Source organism: Anoplolepis gracilipes, chromosome 2 (genome assembly GCF_047496725.1).
Source record: "Anoplolepis gracilipes chromosome 2, ASM4749672v1, whole genome shotgun sequence".
NCBI classification, from domain to species: domain Eukaryota; kingdom Metazoa; phylum Arthropoda; class Insecta; order Hymenoptera; family Formicidae; genus Anoplolepis; species Anoplolepis gracilipes.
This window is the reverse complement of record NC_132971.1, coordinates 5655925-5679988: the sequence shown is the minus strand read 5'-3', so window position 1 is coordinate 5679988 and position 24064 is coordinate 5655925. Positions and strand designations below refer to the sequence as shown.

At 29.9% G+C, this 24064-nt stretch overlaps 1 protein-coding gene and 1 long non-coding RNA gene across 4 annotated transcripts in view; one reads left to right on the top strand and one right to left on the bottom strand.

Annotated features, from left to right (window-relative positions):
- Window positions 1-1198: 1198 nt before the first annotated feature.
- On the bottom strand, window positions 1199-5901 carry LOC140663031 (uncharacterized). Its single transcript, XR_012046210.1, has 3 exons — window positions 5631-5901; window positions 3235-3390; window positions 1199-2180 (listed from the first exon to the last, which is right to left on the bottom strand). It is a non-coding gene; the product is annotated as an uncharacterized lncRNA (long non-coding RNA).
- A 4910-nt stretch (window positions 5902-10811) lies between these two features.
- The window catches only part of Pgant9 (polypeptide N-acetylgalactosaminyltransferase 9), a 207426-nt gene continuing 194173 nt past the window's right edge, over window positions 10812-24064 (top strand). For 2 of the 3 annotated variants that reach the window (XM_072911680.1, XM_072911679.1), the window contains exon 1: window positions 10812-11213. The gene's annotated coding sequence lies outside the window, so the exon portion shown is untranslated. The remainder of the gene's footprint in view (window positions 11214-24064) is intronic. The other variant, XM_072911673.1, reaches the window with a different exon arrangement.

Here is a 24064-nt window from a genome sequence, read left to right as displayed (position 1 = left end):
TGCCATTTAGTGGATGTATGTATTTATAAAAGAGTTCAGAAGATTTATGAGAGAGTTTCAAGATTTTAGAAAACAGGTATTTCAAAAAGATTGCAAATTGCATTGGGCTTATCCTAATCCGTCCCTTCTTAAATACTTCTGGTAAGATTTTATGGTTGAGAAAAGTTAAATAAAAATAAAAGAAAGATGAGACGTGGCGAGAAATGACTTAGTCATTTGTCATTTTAGTCATATTAGTCTATTATACAGTAGTAGAGTTTAAAGTGTATAATGGTGTCGGTGAAGATGACATTTTGTCAAAAGAGCTTCCGAGAACTTAAGCTTGTATGCAATAGCCGTTTCAATTGCCAGTTAAATTACAACAACCTCATTAATTTTCTTGCATTGTTGAGAACAAGTCTGCAGACGATGCAGCCTCTAGTATTTCAATCTTTTGTCTACGATGCAATCTTACTTCCTTCGTTTCTTGCATTTAGTAAAATTGACGAACGGATAAGAGAGTACTGGGTACTTTCTCAAAGGGCATACATATATGTATGTATATGCAACTAAAAGGTTAAAAGCACATTCTAAAATGAAAAGCTACAACGGTCAATTACAATACAACTAATTTTGAGTATAACTATATAAATAAACTGATTCTAATTTTTAGAATGTGTTTTTCATTTTCAAATGTATTTTTATATTTTTCCAAACCGTAAAATCTTAGTGGAAGTATTTAAGAAGGGATTAGGATAAGCCTAATCTGCAAACTTTCTGACATACGTTACCTACTTCTAGAATCTCGACTATTGAACTTTCTTATAAATATATCCACTATATGACATACTTGGCAACGATTTAAAATTAAATAGTTTATTAGTTGATTGTGTTATACTCACAAAGGATCAATAATAAAGAAATTGAGTATTTTTTTAAATTTTGTAACATGGTCATATTTTCCATCAAATAGTAATATTTTTATTATAATTTTCTTTAAACAAACAATTTGATCTGCGCATCAAATTATAATGTACGTGAAACATATTTATTACCGTACATATATTCTATATTAGAAAAGACGTTAATCTCATACTAGATTTTAAACTTTTATTTTTTAACAATTTAATTAATTAACATTAATCATATATTAAACTTTATCTTTAATAAAGTAAGAAAATACTTTATAAACCAGAAATCTTAAGTTTTTTCTCATGGTACGCGCAAAATAAATAATAGAAATTTTAATCTTCATGTAAAATTTTTTTATACTTCTACTGTTTTTTTTGTACTTCTATATCTGTATGTAATAATATAATTAATAAAAGTAATTAAAGTTATTATTTAAAAAATTATTCGAAAAATGCATAAAAAAGAATAAAATGATATGTTCGTATCCCTGATTACATGCTATTTTCTACAAATAATATCATTATATTATTATATAAATATATGCTCTAGAGATAAAACTATGATATATATATTCTAAGTAAAAAATATTTTTTATGTAATATTTATGTAATATAAAAATATTACGTGTATGTTAAATAAATATTTTAATTTATACATGACATATATATTTTTTATATATGTCGCGTATAAATTGTGTAAAAATAATTATGAAACTTAAAAGTCAATAGTGTTTCTCATAAGCTGCATTAAGTCTAAGACCGATGTAGCTGTATAGTCATATATTATTACGTTTCCCTTATCAGCACTCGAACTTACTTTTACGGTATTTTGTACTGCATTTTCTCTTGATGTTTTATTAAGAGATTTTTCTGTAAAATTCTCGATACTTCGTAACGGTACGCTGTTCCGGCGTCTATTAAGCTCCTCTTGCATTCGATAAATAAAGATTTTCTTTGGTGATTTGGCAGATTGTCGTGAATGGCACATATTATTTTTAGATTTTTCTTTGTTATTTGAGTCTGAATCTGTAACATTATCCTGAACGTGATGAACATTATTTGTATCCACACATTTTTCAGATCTTCTTTCTTTGGCGATTTTGACAGAAGTTGAAATTTGTGATTTAACATCTAACACGGAATCTCCATATTTGTTTATTTCTTTATTAGATTTAGTGGAGGAGTCCGAAGACTGGGTTTCTTCTTTCCGTATTCTCCCGTATCTTTTCCACTCATTATGCACATCTTCTTTATGATCATAATAATCACTTTTTGTGTAAAAAGTTTTCTCTGAAAAAAGGTTTTTATCTTATTAATTCCATTGATATTGAATAGATGTGGATAAACTGTTTTAAAAAATAGAAATATATGTACCTATATATAAAACAAAGTAAAAAATTAAATCAGTAAAAATTGTAATTGTAAAAAACAATAAATAGAAAAGTAAGCTTATTGTATATATTCACTATTTTAAAATGTATACGACAATTAATTAATATTTACTATACACTTTAAGTAACTTAACAATAAATTTTAAACAATTCTTTATTAGAAATACATAATGTAATATACTTTTATATTAATATGTTATGTGTCAAATTGAATTTGTCGAATGAATTTTGTATGTCTTGCCACCAACATCGAAAATTTTCACTATTTTGCAAACATATAATTATAAAATATATGATTAAATTATTGACTACATTAATATGCGTAATGCATTTATAATCAATTTTATTATGATTCATGCGTATTAATATTATTCAGAAGTTTAAAAGTAATAATGATTTATTTGCTGCAAACATTTAAATTAATTTGCATGTCATCTGTTATCATCACCTACTGACCATTACGATATTTAACGTATTAAAATATAGATACAATATACTATAAATATATATATATATATATATATATATATATATATATTTTTTTAAATATTAATATGTATGGTGTTTTGTTCTTATTAACATTAAATAGAGTATTGATTATATACAATATTTCGATGCAACTTATAATATTAAAACAATATATTATTTTTTTTATTTTACATAATTTTCGGATTAAAAACACCATTATATTTAAATGATCTATGGTTATTCCAAAAAAAAAAAAAATATATATATATATATGCGTATATATATGTATATGTATATATGTATATATATTTATACGTAATATGTATGTAAATCAAATAACTGACAATGAGTATTATTATTCCTATTTTAAATGCAACTGAGAAAAAATACTTTCAATACATTTAATACATAATACATATTTTTAATACATAATTTTTTGTTGTGCATGACACACACATCATAATAAATAAATAAAATATACTTACTACAACACTTCCGTGCTTGTATAATTTCATGCAACCGTTTATAATGACGTTCGGCATTAAAACGGCGTTCTTGTAGACGGTCGCATTTCAAACATTTAAATAATGTTTTGTCTCGTATTTTGACTTTAACAATATCAGCTACTATAGCGGGTGTATCTGGAAAATAATTATTATTCGTATTATTAAATCTGTACAAACATTAAATAACCAAAAAAGTCGACAACTGATCATTCTTAAAATAAAATAAAGAAAAAAAAACAAAGTTAATGTTAATTCTATATCTGCGGACATAGATTGCGATCCATCTACGTGTCTAGCACATATTAGTATGTTTAAAGCCTATTTGTTTTTACGAGCATCATTAATAAAACATTTTTTTTCAATTTAAGTTTGAATTTAAATTGTTCTATTCTACGTCATATGTGAAATATTTAGAATAGCTGACAATGGCTCCAGCATACATGCCATTTTTTGTACGCAAGAAAAAGTCAAGCACAGAAAATGACACAGGAAAGAAAACAGAAAATCTTCTGCAAAAAGTGAAGATTTTTTTCAAATCTGGATTGGTCACAATCTCAAAGACTATGTTTTTCTCTATTTTAAACTATATTTATTTTAACTGGCGGAATGCTATATATCATATTATATAAATAAAAGTGTACGTATATAAACAATTTTTCACTATTTGCATTAACAATTTATGTCGAAGCACACAGTCATCCAGATCAAGTTATTCTTCCACTACTTTAAAATTTTTCTCCAATGTCATTCTATTTCATTGATGTATACGTAATAAATTATATTGCACTGTTTTCAATATGATTTTAATCTCTTATACATAATTCATGTATTGTGATATGCAAGTGTAGAGAGGAAAATAACAGGTTACGGCTAATGATGATCGATCTTGATTTGATTTTCAGGAAATCGATATTTTTCTTTCAAAAATAGATTTGTTTTCAATCGATTATTTTCTATTCCTATATTCGATTTTTGCACGAATGATTCCTTTCAATATTGTGAATCAATTATCATTGATATGCTTATTCATCAATGACTACGTCTTGCCATCCGGCAATTTTTATCCATTTTTTGAGAATTAAGTGTGTCAATTAATACACTTAAAAAAAGATTTAATAAAAAATGGCATTAAATAAAAAAAATTAAAACATAATAATATAAAATCGAAACTCCTAATATAAAAAAATAAAAAACCAAAAAATTATTTTAATCTATGGTTACGATATTTATATTTATACAGGTCACAATAATACATAATTGACCATTTCCTAGATAAAAGCTTATTATTTATAAATTAGTATGATAAAAAAATCTTTGCGCTACTTTTATTTTTAAATCATAGATTTTTTTATCTACTTAGGACATAGTCCTACACTTCATGTAGGTGTAATTATTTTTGTACATATGCTGCTAATTAATTTTTTATTTAGTAGGTATATTTCGATTTCTTTAATCATATTTTGTTTTTAATAAATCGATTCTTATTTATTTCGATTCAAGGTCGATTTAAAAATTGATTTTTTCTAAAAGATCGTCCATCCTTAATTATGACTAATATCGTATTTACGAATAACAAAATAAAATAAAGTTAAATAAATAAACATGAAAAAAGAAAAACGTAAGTTTAATAATAAAATTAATAATTAATAATACAATTATAAAAATAATAAAATTAATAAAACAGAATTATTAACGTTAGAAAATATAAAACTCTCTAATATAATATTATTATGTATATACAATACAAAAGCTATTCCGGATTTATTTCTTCAAATTATATATTTTTAGTGTTGATTACTATCATATCTACATTAAATTTTAGTATAAATTATTATTGCTATTAATAAAAAATAATGAAATGAAGCACATTTTTTTATTTAAATATGTAATACAATCAGGATTACAATTTATATCCATTGTAATCAAAATTGCGATTGAAATCCGGCAATATTGTTTTGAAAAAAGAAAAATATAATTACTTATGTACTTTTAAGTATACATTACATTTTTTTTAAAAGATAGTACAAAAATAATGATTCTTGCGCTATATGCGTCGAGTGTGTCCGCAGAAAGTTTCTGAAATCGAAGTCTCTAAGAACTTGGTTTAAAAAACTTTTACAACTTTGACAAAATCAACTGTTGGAAAAATCAATAAAAAGGAATGTAACAAGATAATATTAACTCTATAAAATCGAGTACCGCATAGCAACGTCTACAAGAGTCTTAAAAATTAATACTTACGTTTTAAAAGCTCATTGTAGACGGCGCTTAATTAATTCGTAATTTTAAACCGTCGTAAAAGAAGCGCACAATGTAACAAATTATTGTTAAATCTCACAGAATACAGATATATGTAAATTTGTATTTGTACATACTTGTTACTGTAAGTGATTTAGAGCTTGATTCGGAACGTGTACGCCTTCTTGAGCACATTATAATACTTCTTGTAATGCTTCACATTTCATAACATGTAAATCCTGTGTGTCGATCAACGACGTAACTCTGACTGAAGACTGAGAAAGACTGAAAATTCGGAGGCTCCACACTTTGTGTATGATACTCTTCTATTATCAATAGCCATGCGTCGACCTCTTTCTCACAGCTTCTTTTGTTGCCACCGCTGTCGGCGACGCTTTCATGTCGGTCTCTTTGACTTTTGCGGTTTGTTATCGTATCCTTATAGGTACTTCGATTCTAATAGAAAAAAACATCGAAGTAAATAGCGACTAACTGTATGTCCATATTACATCTTATTTTTTTTTATTTACTTGTTAAAATATATTGCGAATTAGTATTTTCACCTATCAATATATGTGTGCATGCGTGTTTGTGTACACTCCTGCAAGAAAGAGAAAGAAAGAAATAAGTGTTTTATTAAAAAAAAAATAACACAAATACAAGTGGGAGAAATGGACGTTCAGATAATAAAAATTCCGGATATTTTTTGTTATAGATCAGGTTTAAAAGACCTTTTGCAATCTATGTGTGTGTGCATGTGTGTGTTATGTGTGTAATGTGTGTGTGTGTGTGTGTATTATATTTATTTATCAAGAATAGTTTAAAGAGAGAGAGAGAGAGAGAGAGAGAGAGAGAGAGAGAGAGAGAGAGAGAGAGAGAGAGAGAGAGAGAGAACATATGTAAATTTTGTTTTGGAAGAAATGTACTTTGCAATGTATGATGTATCTTTTTATAATTAAACTTTAAAAAATGAAAAGAACTATCAAATTATTGAAAGCATTACAATTTAAAAGTACATTTTAATGACAGTTTTAAACACAATATGTAGAGGCAATTATGCGCAAATGTAATTAACGCTAATTATTATTCGAGAACTGTGTACGCGGTGTTATCGAAATTCACTCAGTATGACCTTAGCAGACCGGAGGCCTGCTTAAAATTCATAGCATTTGCTGACCGAACGGCAACGAAAGTGTTTTGAGAGCGTTCATTGCGAATACATATCGCGATTATGAGATGATTCGTGAAATTGACAGCGATAATCATGCCGATAATATTCTTATAGTTCCTTTACACAAGAAAATAGCATCCAATTTTTAAATTTAAAGTTCTAACTCAAACTGGTTCATAAATTGTGCAAGTTTCATATGTAAAATTTGATATGAGAATATAGAATATAGAAATTGTATGAGAATAGAATAAAAAGAGAGAGAGAGAAAGAGAGAGAGAAAGAGAGAGAGAGAGAAAGAACCTGAAAATGTCTGGAGTTAACAAGTTATCTTTATTGATTTACGACCGTCCTTTTGAAATGTGAAGTAAAACTGAAATTATCGCAGTCACAGGTATTTTGTATACATTATTGAATCTTAGGAAAACAAATTTATGAAATAAAGTCTTATTTAAAAAACGCCCCCAGAATAGTGTTTTCTGTTATCTAGATGACATTATCTAGATAATCATTTAAATAAAGCAATTGCTTTAACTTTTTTTAATTTAAATAATAATGGAATATATTATCTATATCTTTATTTTAGATAGTAAAATGAATTATTTGCTTTAAATTATTTAAGATAATTTTGCAATCAACAAAACTTAGTCCTTAATAAGCACTTTTTAATAAATAAATGTTTGGTTCTTAGATTTATTTCCAAAGGTAACTCAAAGATAAGATTTAATCATATTAAAGAATCACTAAACACTTATTAAATGCGGAGTTTTGTTCAACACAATCAATGCTTTATAAAGTGAATCATTCAGTGTATACTAACAGTATATACTAACTCACAATCAGTAGTGTCAGATTCGAAAGCAACATGTTGCTAGTGTTTTGTATTATACGATTATAATGTTTTTATTTTTTCCTTAATTATATTTTTTATAACGATTTCTTATTATTACAGAGCAATCTAGATAATACTTCTACTTTCATTATTCTCATATAAAATGTAGCACTTTTTAAAATAAAAGTTATTTTGTTAATTTTAAACTTAATTACGTAATTAGTCCTTAATAAGCACATCTAAAATTTATTTGTAAATTATTTATTATTTTGTTTAGTTGAAAACATAAAAATCAATATAAAACTTAAAAATATAAAAAAGTAACATTAATAATATTAAAAATAAAATTAATAATAAATTAAACAAAATCTTCTGTTAGTATTTAACTATTATACATAATTAACATAATTTATTTTTAAGTTAATTATAAATTAAGTAAAAATTAATTATTAATTAATTATTATTTATAATCTTTTGAAAGAATGTATAAATATTTATTCTTTTATGATGTATGTGTGTGTGTTTCAGACCTAGTTCCATTTCTGTTATTACAGTGGAAGAATCCAGAGATCGTCTGTAATTGTGCAATCGAGTAATTCGGATTTTTCATTATGCAACAAGAAGAACCGCAATTATCCATGGATCCGCTTCCTCGCGTAGCATTTATCAAGTGCGCAACGAGAAACGGCTGATTTCCCTGTGGGCCTGCAACATCTACGATTGTATATGCGAATGCAGTATTTTGCACACTTGTGCAAACATCGTACTAGTCGCGTAACATATATAATTATCTACTTGATCCATTATATATACAATTGCTATTATTGCTAATACGTAGTAACGCAAATTATTCTCTGCAATGTATTCGATCAAAAATTCTCTGTTAGTTATTTTTCTGTTTGTCCGTTTATTTTGTGATTATTTTTTAATTATACTTTAGCAATTAAACAGAAGGCCTATTCTGTTGTGTCTTTTAATGCATGTGTTATGTATCGTTGCGCAGGTTTTTGTATCATGTAATAACTGTGCAACGATACATAACGCATATTTTAAAAGTTACAGAATAGGCCCCTAGGTATGATTTGTTAGTCGATACAAATAATAACTTTCGGCTTGGTTTTATTTTAATTCACTTGTTACTATTTACAACGATGTGCGAGTCATTAGGCAATTAGTGTTCAACGATTTATGTTAGCTTTATTATAGCTACTTGGATTTATTTTGAATTTACACTATTCTTCATATCCAAAATAATTGAACAAATACAAGTTATAAAATAATACGCTAAAACAGTCAATAAGAACAATATCATTACAGTCCAGTGACTCGTATTAGTTATTATCGTTATTCGTATTTGTTCAATTACTCTCGATTCGTGAAGCACCAATAATGCAAAGCAGATTTGTCGATACGGTTTTAATTTGGAATATTTGAAATATTAAAGACAATAGCGCGGGAAAAGACAATAGGAAACGAAAAAAAAAAAATTATCTGTAGCAGTAATTTTTATCAGTACGCCGCACAAAGTAATGGAAGCGTTCAAATGTATGTGGAAAACGTTTCCGATTATTTTCTCGGTAGGATTATAGCGGTGCAGGATTCTCGCCGTGAGTTGGTACGAAAGAATTATTATGCGAAAAGTTCTGTGCTCCTCGTTTCTTCCCTGATGGACGATTAAAAGTTCCACCCGCGAGTCGAATTTACAAATTCCTTCGGGGGCATCTTCGTCGGAACGTCGGCATTCGCCGTCGTCCAGCGGAATTAACCAGCCTCCAGCTTCTACCAAGTCGTCCGGTTTGAATTAGAATTTAAATCCGCAGAAATCGTCCGCGTCTAATGACGTTATTTCTTTTGACCACGATTAAGCGTCGAGCCATTCGTCGAGAGTACTTTTTTTTATAACCTTTTGTGTTGGTCTAGTTACATCTGATAGAGCATAATACAACTTTTTAATATAAAATGTAAAATAAAAATATATTGAAAAACTATAACTATTTATTTCAAAGCTCTTATAAGATGGCTCTTAACTAAACTTAATTTTGCTTCTTTCTTTTATTTAATAAACAAATATATATATATATATAGATATATATTTGTTTAAATTATATATTATTAAGTCGTTGTAAATGAAATAGCTATTTTTAATAATTTTAACTTTTTATGTTTGTAGCTTTTTTCTTTGCCGATAGCGTTGTGTATTATTTTATTATAAAAGTACATATCTCTTAAGTTAATGCAAATGCATAACTTTATTTATATTATATGATATGCGTGTTTAAAAGCCGAGTTTGCTACATCATGAAAAACAAAAAATTCAAATAATTTTTTTATATAAACTCGAGCATGCGGCTGAGGCAACGCGTAATATATAATATAAATTCTGTTTTCGACGAAGGTACTCTAAGTGAGCAAACCACTAAATTTTGGTTTCAAATTAATGAAAAATTATTTGAAAGATATAACGATGTACAAACTGTGTTTTCGGAGAATTTGCCTTTCGTCCTCAGAATTTCTATTAAAAAGGTATTGAAGAACTTGTATCGAGTTGGAAAAAGTAGATGGAGACTATTTTCATTAAGAAAATATATATTAAGTTTATAAATTAGATGTATCAATTAAAAAATAAAAAACATCCATTTTATTTGCAACAATCTTTTTATTTACTTTATATTATTTATTTATTTTATATTACATATATTATATTATATTATATATATATATATATATATATGTATATAAAATAAATAAAAAGCTTTTCAAATATACAAAATATATTTAAAATTTTAAAAAGTGGATAATGAGAGTCTTGTATGCTGCATTTTATATCATAGAAAGATATAAATTTATTTTTTAATTAAAATGTATGTATTTTAATTTTACTGCTGTAAGTTATATAAATATAATTATACATATATATATATATATATATATATATATATATAATTATCGCGAAATATTTATGATTGGGATTTATGAAAAAAAATATTTCCTTCAGATATTATATTTCTTTCATCATCACGAATTCCGTGCGGAATGTCGATTTCTATCTTAAGATGACGTAAGTAATATTCTTTGACACATTTTGTCATATTTTAGATTGCATCAATTTTGTGCAAATATTTCCATTCCCAAAGATTGACATGGTATGCATTTTGTTTTTATATCAGAAAAAGGAATTGGCGGGGCGCGCGAGCTTGTTTACACACATTCCGTCACTTCGTTAGAATTCGGTCATCTTCGAGGGTGCTCGCGCTGCGAACGGCGGCGCCACGCGCCACGTCGAGTCGGTCGAAGGGCTAGTAGACGCGCGGCGCAGCACTCGTTGTGGTAGTAGTGTCGCGGACGCGAAAGAGGACGCAGGGGATCGAATTCGCGTTTGTTAAGAGCGGGTGGCCGGCAGCGACCGCAGTTGTAGTCGCAGGTCGCAGTCGACAGTTTGAGCCGGTCGCTCGTCGTGCGAGCGTCGTTACGTTGGCGTTTCTCGCGCAGTCTGAAGTCGGAACAACGCGAACTGTTAATCCGTCGTCGCGCGTCGTACCTATTCATCGCTTGTTCATTCGTGATCGGAACGCGTTCGCGATTGTGGCTTAATTGGTGCGCTGTCCGCAGCTACGGCAAGTGTGTGTCAAGTATAGTGTTGTTAACAACGAGCAGAGAGATAAGACTGCGTCGTCCATTTGATTGAGACGTCATACAGCGGCGTGTTTCACGGTAACGTCGGTGAGTCAAACATATTCATTGATTGTATTATTGTTCGAAACACTCGAGATATTCGCTGTCAGAGATCACTCCTATTGTGTTCTGCAATGATTTTTTTTCTAATTATAAAGTTTGTTGAGTAGCGACGCGATTTTCATTGACGTCACGTGTCACTTTTTAACGACGTCCAAGCGAGCTCGATTTCAAAGTTACCGCAATGTGAAGTAGGCTCTTATTGTTCGGAACGCCAATTTCCTGGCGAACGTGGTTTAAATATTAAAAATTTATTCCAATTTTTTGTATTTTGTATTGAAACTTACTTTAAAAATAAATATTAAAAGTAATGATTAATATCATAAATAATATATTTTTTAAAATTAAAATATTCGAGTTAAAATATTTTTATTTGTCAAATTAAATTAATTCGTAACCATACATCACCATATATCGTTTCATGTGAAAGCATATCGATGCGTATGTGACACAATTCTTTCGCTATCTAACTGAAGAAAATGCATAGGATTATTTCCATGATCGAGTAGTTCTAGGATCAAAGGCGAAAGCTGTGGCGAAAGTCAACTTGTCGCGGTCTGAAAACGCAACCTACGTACGATCAACCCTTATGTCGTGTTCGTGTCGCTGCAATTTTGCATCGCAAGCATGCAAAGCCACGAGCAACACCTGTTTATGTAGGTCGCGCATAACGCGTTATCGTAGGGGTGTCACAAGTGGCTCACTCGCGAATAGAAAATAGATTATGTGTTCCACGATTCGACGTCTCTTTCGAATAATCCTCGAACGAGATGGAAATCCAATGATCCTCGAACCAGATGGACGGAGGGTGTTCGAGAGCCGCGTCAAATCCGCGTTGAAAAATATCGAGCAGAGATATTCGTAAAGAGGACTCGAAAGTGTCCCTCTATTTTCGACTTTGAAGTCCCTGACTTTTTGAGCTTGTCGTTCAAAAGTGGATTTATCTCGAGTGTTTTTAGTATCATGCAATTGTTTGTATACACAAATTGCAGGAATTAAAACAATGTTACTCACGTAATTCATGCAATAAATGAGTAGTACAATTTATAGAATAATTTTATGAGAATTTTAATAAGGAAAAAATACAAATTACGTACAATTTTATTGTGATTAATCATATGTATATAAAAAAATACAACAGAAAATAATTAAATAATTTGAAATGTAAAAAATATATTTTTTTTTAATTAATAGGTTTTATAATATTGATATATATGTACATATCATATACATTCATCATATCATGTTATATATATCAAGTAATAATTTTGATAAATTATTTTATTTTGTTATCGTTACATTAAAATATCGTGTTTATATTCATCTATAATAAAGATAATTACTGCAAGTTGACAGGTTTGTCGAATGTAGCTTATAAGATAAATACCTAATAACATTAATTATACTACACTCAATATTTAACTAACTTTTAAATATTTTTTCTGATTGATAATGTATTATAAATACAAATCATGTATATGTTTAACAAAAAATACATTGAAAATACATGATGTATATCTTTAGTTTTAATATAGTAATTAAACAAATATTACGGAAAACTTAGAATTAATTTATGAAATTCGATAAAATATATAGTTAATAGTGAACGTATTACGAAAATCAATAATTTTCATAAACGATAGTTATCTCAATGCCATTATTTACAAAATCTATATATCAACAATTTGTTCTATTGGATACATGTGGCATACCAGATGTGCAATGTAGTATTATTTGCGCGTTGTTCTACGTTTTTCATTTGAATTTATTGCTTGTGAAGAAGCGTGGTTCGAAGAAACGTAAATCATCTCTGCGGTTGATGTTGGACGCGTATAAACTTTTTCACTCTCTTTTACCTCATAGTTTATTTTTAAAAATCTGATTTATCTATAGTAATTAAGCCTTTACTAGAAATCAAAACAAATGGCGAAATAATTTTAGATTTCGCTTTTCTTTTATTCTGTATTTTTCTCAAAGCTTTCACGATGTTGCATTATTTCAAACTGAAATTGCTTTTATTCGAAAGATTAATTTACATTATTCGCGTACTTGTTTTTCACTTTTTTTTTAGCTACAATGCATTACTTTGCAAATGCTTTTAAAATATGATATCAAAAAATCAAGTTTATTAAAAATCTCATTCCCGGTTACATATTTCTTGTCGCATACATGCAAACATATAAGATTCAAATAAAGATGTTTGTGTAGCGCGTATGCTAGTGAAAAATTCGAATAGCCTCGAATGCAATCGTAAAGAAAGTCATGAAACAATTCTAACGACCGACATGCTCGAACTTTACTTCTCGTCACCAGTACGTTCATGAACCATTGATGCTAGTACTATTGCTTTACTTCGCTATAGCGGAAACGACTAAATCGAATAAATCTAAACCTGTGTGTTTATATTTTACATTGACATTTATATGTTGCATTAATGATAAGGAAAATGTTATCTTCTTTTTTTCATGTGTATATATTATGATAAGAACATATTGATTACGTCAACGAGATACCTATATAATTATCTCTATAAAAATAAATATTTTTTGACAATAAATTCGACAAAATGAATAAATCCATGTAAATGTCGATTATTATATATATATATATATATATATATATATATATATATATATATATATATATATACATGTAGTAATGCGTTCAGTGACTGCATGTTCTTTATTAGAATTAATCGTAAGTGCGTTTGCGTGAAAAACGTCACGCGAACAATACAATTCCCGACAGCTGCATATTTATTCGAGCGGTATTTAATTAATACTAAGCGTTTAATTAATCTAAGTGGACTAGGAAACACGTGGAACACTTGGGTAACGATAAAGGCAGATGATAAAGCGTTGGTTGAATTTTCTCAATTACGTATGGCGAGCGCGCTCTTTTGAAAGTTCATTGTGATAATCCCAGAAATAACTGCTGGTCAGTCGATTGCAATTAATTCGCGGCAAAAGTAGTAGGAAGCGTAACCGCGGAGCGAGATAAAAACAAAGTTCGTGCTTTGCCTACGGATTCAACGGCCGGATTCACAATGATATTAGAAGGGCAAACGCAAGGGCAGAAAAAGTTTAATTGATATCGCAGCCGCGATATATACATGCGCTCCGTGAGGAAAATAAAATGTAGATATCTAACGCGATAGGATGTAATCAAGGGCGAGTCCCAAGTTCGCACCGCTGAGCTTCATTCAACTTTAGAAATGGAGCGCAATGCATCTTTAATTAAATCTCCGGTTGGCCGCCGTTCTAGATTGAAATATATTCTACGAATTCTCTATTACATATATGTATATACATCTCGTTTTCTTCGTGCTGCAAAGAATGAGATTATAGTTTTAACTATCATATATCGCTACAATTGAAATCGGGATTTGAAACTAGTCATACATATACTGAATCTGCTCGACTTCGTGTAAAATAAAGAGAAAGGGAAGGAGGCAGAGAGAAAATAATAGGGAAAATAAAGATAAGAATTTTTGCAACATGAATTTAAAGTTGTAAGTACTAAATTTAAAAATTAATTTCCAAAATTTCTAAATTTTGGAAATAATTACTAAAGTGCTTTCGCTTTAATCTTTGATATGTGAAGTTACTAAATTAGATCAACCAGCAGTTTCGGTGAAAATGATAAAAATCAAACATTTTAGTTTGCTTTTCTTAATAATGAAACATAACTAAAAGAATATTAGATAATATATTAAATATAATAATTATAATATATAATATTACTATATGTTGATAAATTATATTTCCTTCAAAATTGTTATTTATCGTTTTTTAGAATACAATGTCGCGACGTGGAAAAATATGTCAAGAGCGTTGTTTTCTTCATCGAACGTTTTCTTCATGCACTAGAAATTCGAAATATATAGTCACATGGTTAATGCAAATTTCAAAGCGAATTCCCGTGTAGGAGGCAACAACTTCATTTTCCTCCTCTTTTCGTTCACAATGTGGCTTAGTTGCATATGTGTCTACCTGCTCGCAACAGTTTGTCCTGATACAGCTGTGTGCTGAACTATTACCTCCTCCTTTCCCCGTTCTCTCCCCTCGGGCATCTTCAGTTTCCCTGAGTTTATACCATTTCCGCTTTTCATCCTAATGATTCGCGCACGATAATGTCTCTCGTCCTGCATGTTAAGCGAGTCTTGACTAATGACAAAGGTGAGGTTATAGGTATACGTGAGATAGATTCCAAATTATAGATCACGGATTCGCAATACGTCTTTGTGCACGATGATGACGGGTTACATATCTATATATGTGTATAAATGTATTGTGTGAAACTTTCATTGATTTAACGTTTAACGCAAATAATTACTTATGTAAAAACCTATAATGAAATTAAATAATGTTTTTCTCCAAAACTATGATTTTTTTTAATTGAAATTTATGAAAATTATTATATGATAATAATATACATGCATACATATATTTTAAATTATATTATTATATATTGTAGTTTAATATATGTACGCATTTATATTATCTTTATAAAATATATTATCCTATAAAACATTTTAGATATACTAAATATATTATAAAGTATTAGTAATTTATATTAATGGTGTTATAAAAATAATAAGAAATAATGTCAGTATAAAATTGCGGGACACGACTTTCAAAAATTTCATACTTCTTTTTGAGACATGTCAGGTATCGAGTGTGGAATGAAAAAAAGGCGGTGAGGTGAATCAAATTTTGTGTAACCAATCATTCGTCGCGGACTTCCAATAATCCATAGGCAATATATTCGGACGAACAGCGAAGCTGTGCGAGATATCCGAATGGGCAAATATCTGGCCCCATTCTGGATCCGATCGAATTTTAAAAACGACGGTTCCAACTACATGTACGTATATATATATATATGTGCATACGTGTGAGGAAAGAGACAGGAGAAATACAGCGAATTACAGCTATCCGACCCGAAGCGTACAACACAGCGAGTGCGAGTACAACGGTGCTGTCTGGTCATCTAAAATTTAAATGTTGTGTGCTCAATGCACTGTAAATATGTCATCGATGGCCTTTCGTAGTCCGGAGTATTCGCCGTCTACGTATGATGCATGAATATTGCAAATGCAAATTTTACGATTTCTTTCTCCATGAAACGTATATACCTGTACTGTTAATACACAATGTTAATACACAATCTTAATTTTTTTGAGCAATATCGACATTTGCTTGCACTTATTCATGTCTCATTAGGAATACAATTATGTTTGCATACTATTATTAATGTTAAAGAATATTTAGAGTGACAGTATTTTACATAAATAATATATACATATGTATACATTTATGTAGAAATGTAAAATTTGGATTTCTTTTTCATCTCTAGTCAAGATATTTTAATGTATATTTCTGAAAATATAATAGACATAATAATTGTTAGAATAATAAGGTGAGAATGTAGTAAACGTTTATTAGGGCCTATAACAAATAACGACAAGTTATTACTTTGGCTTGTCAAAGGAATTAATGCTCAAATTACCAGCAAAACTTTTTTGAAAGTGCCAACTCATAAAGTTGAAGACTATTAGTCTCATGTATTGATTCAAATATATAATTAAGGAAGTCGTACTTTTACTTTTCTTTAACGCGTCCTCCAGCTGTTGTATGAAAGTTGATAATCATTCAACGATTATATTACATTTCTGTCATAATAGTAATCGTATTTTTATATTGATGATTATATAAGAAAGCAGATGTTTTTCCTTTTTATAATCTACTTATATAAATATTGCAAATTTCAGCAGAATTTTATGTTTACTCGTAACTCAATAAGCAAAAAAATATAGCCCATTTTTTATTTATTTATTATTTATTTATTATTATACACGTCGTTATTATATAAATTAGTATTTTAATATATAGGATGCTTTTCATTAAATGCATTTTTTTTAATATGTGTATGTTTTAAATTGCAGATTTTTTAATCAATTTTCTTAACAAGGAAACTGTCATTTTTATTATATGTGTCTGTGTTTCAATTTTCCAATTTTTAATATATTTATATAAAAAGTCTGTCTTAAATTAAAATTTTTTAAGAATAAAATTTACTTAAAATTAGTTGAAGACTGTGACCCATGTCGCCTTTTCTGAAATGTAATTTTTAAGAAATGGTTTTTAATTAACTTAAAAGCTATAGATGCTTACAAATTTTTTAAAAGGAACATTTGAATTGAAATTAAAATTGGCAAAAAAAATCCAGTTTAAAAGAATTTAGTGAGAAAGAATGAGGAGAGAGACATCTTATATATTTTCATGTACAATATAACAGTACTTCAGCATATTTGATATTTGAAATTAGAAATCATACTATAAAAATCATCAATAAAACAATATCTCAAAATAAATCTAGTCACCAATAAATCCATTTCAGATAATAATAACAAAAAAGATTATACGCAGTTTTCATTGAATTTTCTTCTATATTAATGAATTGCGTTCGTGAAAAGAGAGAAAAAGGGAACTCTGCTATAACTTTAAGCATCATTCATACATACATATAGCAATTATTCGTTACCGTGATATATACTCACGCTTGCGGTCACGCTTTCTATTTACCGTTTGGGGGACACAGTTTGTCCCACATTCTGAAAGGCTGTATTTTACGAATTATGTCCGCTCTCATCCCTGTAGTTGCGTGTCTTTGGCAATGTCCGAAAAGTTGAGTAACGCAAAGGATTAAATTAGGGACCACATTGGGCGTTTGCAAATGCGGGTATACTGGCATGTTGAGGGTTCCTCTTTGTCTGCGGTACCGATCACAGAGCGGATAAACGTCGCTCTACGCAAAGATCGATCGATTTGTTCTTTGGTGTAAATGCGGCTTAACGGAGATTGCTTACGGTTCTGAGCGAACCCCATCCGGTTGCATAGCGACTCGCAGGCAAACATGTGGTTAGACCGGTTGACTCAGACAGGTCGGTTTGGTTCTTACTTACTTGTTCTCTTTCTCTCTCGTTCTCTCTGCCGCTCTGCTCTTTGCCACTTCTTCGACTTTCTTCCATTCAATTCTCTCGGTGGCAGTATCGCGCGTGTACCTGCGCCACATCTTTTGGTTTTACCGAGAATTTCTGACATTTTACATATATATAGACTCGAAAGGAGCGGCAATGAACTTTTCTGGGGTTTCCCGAAGGATACGTCTTTCCCTGTGATATGAAAGACGTATTTTATTTTTATTTTAAATATAGAGAATATATATATTTTGTTACTATAATGTATAATATATAAAAGAAGTCAAATGATGAACAGAATTTTTTATTATCATATTTTAAATGTTAGTTTTACACTAATTGAAAGAATATTTAACGCGACAGTTATTAAAATTTGTATACGCGTTATTTTCGTTCTGGTCTAAGAAATTAAATTACATATTTCGAGCGTTGATAAAGTTTTGATAAATTATAGGTGTGTGACCTATAGCTATACTTGGAGTTCCGACTGTTAAGTATATCGATTAGCTTCCGCGTTGCGCGTATTGGTTGTCATTCTTTAACTTTATACAACTGGGTTATCCGACCATGGAGATATCTTTGCAATTGTTTAAACAGCACGCGGTAATTTTTTTATTCAATTATGTATTTATTTTTTTTCTAGAGAGACGTGTCGTGTATTACATAGTTTTTTAAATCAGATAACTATAATATCAGATATTTAGACATTTACTCACGTTTTTTCTTAATGAAATGTTAATTCTCATTTATGCTTAAAAGAATTTTACTGTTCTAATTTAACACTTAAAAACGTTTATTTACTTTATAAAGAATTCATTAGTTTTTATATATGTAAATTTAATCAACCAGTCTTTGACTGGTAAAGTCAGTACAATCTTGTATGTTTTACACGATGCATTGTTATTTTTTACAATCGCATGACGGTTGTGCACAGTAATTAGATGTAATCATCATATGAATTTACTGTTTTATATTATCTGTCCATAATCGATGCCTGGCTATCCTAATGTACCATGAATGAATCGCATAAAAAATCGTGTGCACGATTGTTGCTACTTATTCAGAATATGATTTCTATCAATGGTATTTTTTGCATGCGATCGAGTTTACCTTTTATGACCTTTTTTACACTAGTCAATGTATAATATTTCTCGATGTAATATTGAAAAATATTTGATTTGAACAGAATAGTGTAATAGGATTAATCAGAATTTTCTAGTTTTAAAATAAAATTGTCAGAATATAAGAGAATTTAAAGATATTTAACTTAATTCTAATTGTATTATAATTTTATTTGTATATTTTTAAAAAGAAAAAAACTTTATATTATGACGCAACTTAAACACATAAAAAAATTAGTATCAATATTTTATTTCTACTGATTATTATAATTATTATAATAATTATAACAATCAGTATAATTTATAGAGAGAGAGAGAGAGAAAGAGGGGGTAGGAGAGCAGAAGTAGAAACATTATTCCTCTGTAAATTTTAATTTGGATTGAATTTAATTATAATAATCCAAATACAGGTAATTATATTTTGTCAAGAAAAATATCTTTGGATTACAGAAGCAAATATATATCTTTCTCTTTCCGAACTTCGAAGCTCGTACACGTCTCGACTCGTACAAACTCATTTTACGTTTCTTAACATTTTTCCTTTAGCGAAAATTAAATATCTGTTAGATAAAGAATAAATTTATGTTCAACGTGTGCAATAAGCAGCAGCAATTGCTTAGAAAAATTTAAAAAATAGATATTATGAAGATATTATTGAAAGAATATTTTACTTTTATTGTCCATATATACATATATAGAGAAAGATTTACTTAAAATCAATAGATAAAAAATCCATTTATTCTCTTTGCTGAAGTTATCGCAACTGTTTGTCCCAAACAATTTTATGAAGCTTCATTTTTTTAAAATCGAAAATGATCGTAACTGCGAAACGTTATCTTTGGCTGAGTAAAAATTCGATAAAGACATTAGTCAAGGAAAATATAAGGAAACAACGTGGTAGGTCGACGACCTTGTTATACGTAGACGAGTAGTCATGATGAATATACCTCTTCACGGACCGCGCTCAGCTCTAATGATCATTGTCCGCTTCCCGTTGGGCTGTTACCAATATCCTTATTATCGGTCCAGCGCTTCCCCAGGCGTGACATGATACGCGCGTCCAGAAATTATATCGCTTCGCAATATTATCATCGTATGCGTGCGCGGTTGATTGCACGCCTGCGAACGCCTGTTCGTAGAACTACGCGGTTGAACTTTATAATTAGCAAAGTACAGTAATCAATAATTATTGCCTGTGGTTCGTATCGTGGCGCGACATTTTGCACACTATTGCTTTGTCCAATTAAATCGTGAAACTATTGAATTATAAGCAGCTAGTCTTGAATATTAATCGTAATGTGTTTTACATTAAGGAAACAATATATAGCTCTCATTAATGTACTTAAATCGATTGTGGACTGTCATGTCATGTGGCTCAGCAAACTAGATTATATACATATGTGTATAGATGCTTGTACGTATTTCGATCCGTAACAAAAAAATGTTATCGCATTCGACCGCAATGTCTATTTTGAGATTGTACCACTCGCTCATTCGAGACGTATATCGACTTTTATAGTTAAAAAGATTTCGTTTCGCTTGAACGGCATCCCACTTATGTTGCACGGGTTGTTGCAAATGCATTTACAGATCTAAATCACTAGGTACTAGTTTATCATTTAGCTTCTGAAGCATGCAAATGTTTACATTTATGTATTCCTATTATTTTGAAAGATATTACATTATGAAAATCTCATTTCTGTCTATTCTTGTAAATGTTTACACCTGCTCTAAATACGATACATTTATCTATAGATAATGTCCGCAATTTTAGTTATTAATTTGATTTCTATATATTATATACATTTGGTTTACTATTTGCATTTTATTTCATATGTTTTCTTTGTATAATTCAAATATAATCATCAGAGTATCATTGATTTGTTAATTTACGATTTTTTTATTTTTATAATTTATAGCATATTACAACTGTTTATGCGAAGAAGAGAATTTTTTTTATATGATGGAGATAAAGGGAAAGCTATAAGATCGAAAAAAAGAACTTATAGTCGATGTCCTGTTCCTCGTTGGTCCATTCGTTCTTAGTAGCTGAAATCCAATTTTCTATCTACTACGAGCGTCTCAGTACCTTCGAATTCAGTCTGCGTTCCCTTTTTTTCCGTCGATCTTTCTCCTCGGACGGATTCAATTCCAGACCGTTAAACTTTTGTCATTGCAAGTCGATGAGCATTAACCATTTCTGAAGTGCATCATTTAATTTTCAAACAAGCTCACGTCATTGTTTAGATTCAACTTTTTGTAATCAGAAATAAGAACATCGTTTGTTCGAATTTATTTGATTTACTCCGATATACCATTTTCCACATTTTTAATAGAACTTATACTCGTAACAATATATTGAAAAAAGATATTTAAAATATCAGTACAATCCTGCAATGCGTTTTACATGCATATACAAAATAGAATTTTAATTCTTATGTGAAAGACAGTTACTTTTCCTTATCTCGCAGGAACCGGAAAGTTAGCTATATGTGCATCCGTATACGTTATTGATAAGGAATACCGGATAGGCCCGGAATATGGAGACGAGCGCATAGCATGCAAGTGCAGCTTACTATCGTGATTGACGCCGTAATCAATAACGGCTGCTCGTTTTTCTTTCACAATCAGATACATTCGCTTTGCATTACGCTTAGATCCTGTCCATTTAGATGGGATATCGGTTAGACGCGAGATATTTTTATAAGGACATGTACGAAGATATTTCCTTGCGATGCGCCGTTATCGACAGCCATACGATAATGGTAATTAATTGGGTTAATAAAGGTTTTTAATTCTAGAACACGTCGCTGATCGATAGTCCGCCATTATGGCGTTGAGTGAAATCCGGGGCAAAGTCCTGCAAATATATGTTTTATTTTAAAAAATATTTATTTAATTGCTGTAGAAATTTGACATTTTAAAATAGGCTTATATTATGTATACATTTTTTAACAGTATTAATTAAGAGTTTATTAAATAATAATCTAAAATATTGACATTACAAAAATATTCCAAAATTTTTTAATTTTTATTTGGAAACGTTATTTAATAATTACATGAGAATATATATATATATATATATATATGTATATATATATATATATATATATATATATATATATATATATATGATATATAGTTAATTTATTACTTTATTTATATTAATTGAGAATATGCAGGATTATATATAATACGTTCTATTAAATTTTCACTATTATAATATATATAACATGAGTTTGACAAGAACCTCTTTTAGATTTGAATAAAATATTGGCTAACATTACGAAAATATTCCAAAATTTTTTAATTCCTATTTAGAAAAGTTATTTAATAATTAAATGAGAATATATGTCTGGCATATATACTTTGTTATTAAATTCCACTATTACAATATATATATTGTAATAGTGGAATTTAATAACAATAAACGAAAACCCATGCTACATATATTGGATATATGTATGTATATATATATACATACATATATCCAATATATGTAGCATAGGTTTTCGTTTAGTTAAGATCGTTTATCTCGCTATAAGATTTCTAACATTTTTCAAGGCGCAGAGACTTGTCAAGCTTATCAAGGAAGTCACGAAACGTTGACTTGAGCTAACAGGAAGTTAAGCATGATTGAACGCAGCTTGAGATGAAAACGCGTCGCGAGATAATATTTGCAAAAACTCCTGCGATGCAAACGATCAGTAATGTGGTGAATGCACCAAATTATGGCTAATCGCTTAATGAATTTCGTCTGTTTTTTTTTCGACTTTTTCTGAAATCTTCTGACTAGAGAAATTCCAATTTTTATTAGGGATATAAAATTGTATAGCCACACCGTTCACATGGAATTTCCAGTTTGAGACGAGAGGAATTTTAAATGCAGGGTATTGACTCGGCCGTTGCTCCGACCGACTACATCTTTTGATATAATGGGTACTCATTTATAATACACCCGCGGATCTCTATTGCCATAATTTATATGGGTTCTTATAATGGATGAAGAAGCGCGCCCGCGCGATCAAGCCCGATTTCGAAGAACAAGGAGAGATCGATCGCGACCTAGTTTGCACGTTCCGGCTTGCACGTGCGATCACGTTCGATCCGATCTCTTACAATCTGGTACTATACATAACGAGATTGCTATTGTCTATCCTTTATCCCCATCAACGACGTTGTGTACACTTGCGCGGAAAATGTCATCCCTATTTTTACGCCGCTTTCGACGAAGGTTATATCGCAAAGAATGTGCATGTGCGTGATATATCCGTAATAAATTTTTCTTTTAGATTTTTATACGCAAACCTCGGTCGACGACACCTACGGATAGCGGACGACAGAGGGGGACGAGAGGGTACCCGCTATTGTTATCTTGAATTGATTCGTAACTGTTCCAAACTTTCTGAATCCGCGTGTGACCGAGTAAGAAAAGGGAATTGGTACAGAATGGAGCAGGAACGAGAGAAAATGAAATGACGAACGTAGATGGAATGCGAATTCACTCCGTTCTCTCTTCGTGTGTCGTGCTACCTTTCTCCGCCCCCTTCCGGAAGTTTAAATTTTACATCGCGCGCTATACATCACTCACTCGCATGCTCTATTGTTCATTCCAAGATAATGCGGCATTATTATCAGCAGTCCCATTTATTTTTTTTTCTGGCGATAATGAGCACGACGCGATTCAGCTGGCGCATTGTGCGCGGTACTTGAGAACGAAATTATTACTCAGTGTA